Source organism: Notamacropus eugenii, chromosome 4 (assembly GCF_028372415.1).
Source record: "Notamacropus eugenii isolate mMacEug1 chromosome 4, mMacEug1.pri_v2, whole genome shotgun sequence".
Lineage (NCBI taxonomy): Eukaryota > Metazoa > Chordata > Mammalia > Diprotodontia > Macropodidae > Notamacropus > Notamacropus eugenii.
In genome coordinates, this window is record NC_092875.1 from 386,349,348 (window position 1) to 386,351,270 (window position 1,923).

The 1,923-nt window shown below is 42.6% G+C and overlaps 1 pseudogene; it reads left to right on the forward strand.

Moving 5' to 3' along the window:
• Positions 1 to 691: 691 nt before the first annotated feature.
• Positions 692 to 1,650, forward strand: LOC140498572 (sideroflexin-3 pseudogene; annotated as a pseudogene).
• The last annotated feature ends 273 nt before the right edge of the window (positions 1,651 to 1,923 follow it).

Consider the following 1,923-nt stretch of genomic DNA (forward strand, 5'->3'; position numbering starts at 1 on the left):
GGTACTATCTAGCCTGGAATTTGCTACTGTATTGGCTAGAGCATGGAAGGGGAACCTACAGCTTTGAGGCTATATGTGATCCTCCAGGTCTTTGGCTGTGGCTTTTTGACTGAGTCCAAGTTTTACAGAACTTTTATTAAGTTCTTTTCTTCAAATTCCTTAATTTATATAATTTCCTCCTTGAAGTTCAGACTTAGCCAGAAGGCTGAAATTGAGGACCTAGAGGGTCACATGTGGCTTTAAGACTGCAACTCCCTTATTCAATAGGAACGTATGTGTAGATCTTATATAGAATTGTAAGCCGTCTTGGGGAAGGAGGCTGGTGATAGTGGGTAGGTAGGGGGAAAAAAATCTAAGTTTTATGGTAGTGATTTTAGAACACTAAAAATAATTAAAATGAATACACACATAAGGCTGCAACTTCCCCATGCCTGTGCTAGAGGTATAGCTACTGAAGACTGAGAAAAATAGGTTCTTCTCACTGAAGGCCTTGGCTCAGTAAGATGGCTAAATATCAGAAACTAAGAAATGACATTAAAGGGCCATTATTGTGAGTCTTGCCATTGTATTCTAAGGACCATGAGACTTCTCCATTTGATTTGCAGTTATAACCTTACTTAAGTGTAATCTTTACCAATCAAATGTGAACTCCCAATCCAGAGCCATGATTTCAACATGACTGCCCTGGCCTGATCAGAAGATGGATGAGTTGCCTCTAGACATCCACATCCATGATCCTAGATGGGACTTAGTCACCTTTGTGGTCCAAGTTAAGTATTTCTTCACTGTCATCAACTCCTTGAATCTTCTACTATATGATGATACATTGTATAATGCCCAAACCATTGTGGAGAACTACAGGGCAGGATTCTTGGCCCCTGGACTTACTGAAGATGAACTCTGGAAGATCAGGTATAAATATGACTCAGCCTTCAATCCTGACATTGGGGAAAAACTTTATCTCATTGGATTAATGTCAGCCCAAATGCTGATGAATATGATTATCAGTGGGTACATGCTCACCTTCTATGGGAATATTTTAACAGTGGTGTTCTGGCAGTGGGTGAACCAGTCCTTCAGTACTGCTGTCAGGATAGAAATGGGGATGTGACAACAAACAGATTATATGAGCTCTTGCACTGGAGCTGGGCCCACTCTTCTGGGACTCACATCCCTCACCCAACATCTGCCTAGCCTGGCTAGCTGCTTCATCCCATTCACAGAGTAGTCTGCTGTCAATTGCATCAACATCTCACTGATGAGGCAGAGGCAGATGCTGGTTGGGATCCCTGTGAATGATGCTTTTTCTCAAAGGTTGAACTATTCTTCAAAGGTGGCTCAGCTGGACATCTTCCAGATGGTGACAACCCAGATCGGCATGATCATGCCTGCTATGATCATAAAACCTCTGATTATGAATGCAATTGAGAAAAAAAAAAAAAAACTTCTTGAAGTTAAAGCCATAACTCTTGGCCCCTATGCAAGAGGGGCCAGTTGGCATTTGTCTGTTGTTTTCCATTCCCCTATGCTGCACACTTTTTCCCCCAGAGGAGTTCCATTTCAGTGAACCAGCTAGAGCCTGAATTCAGAGCTGAGATGAAGAAGCAGAGCCCGAACACTGAGACTGTTTACTTCAACAAGGGACTCTGACTGGAGTGTGGTTCATACAATATTCTAAACTCTCACTCCACCCTTAGCTTCCTGCCACTGATGTTTTAGTATGTCATCTGTGCTACCACTTCTGCCTTCTCTACTGCTCCCTCATGCTCTCTGCTCTACTGTGTTGACAGGGGATACACTTCTAGTATCCCGTAGAACTCAAAAATGAACTTGTCCCCTCCTCCCATCAAGTCCTAAAGATCATGGCAAATACATGGCCATTAAGGGTAGGGGTTGACTCAGATTCAATCTAGATCAGATTGT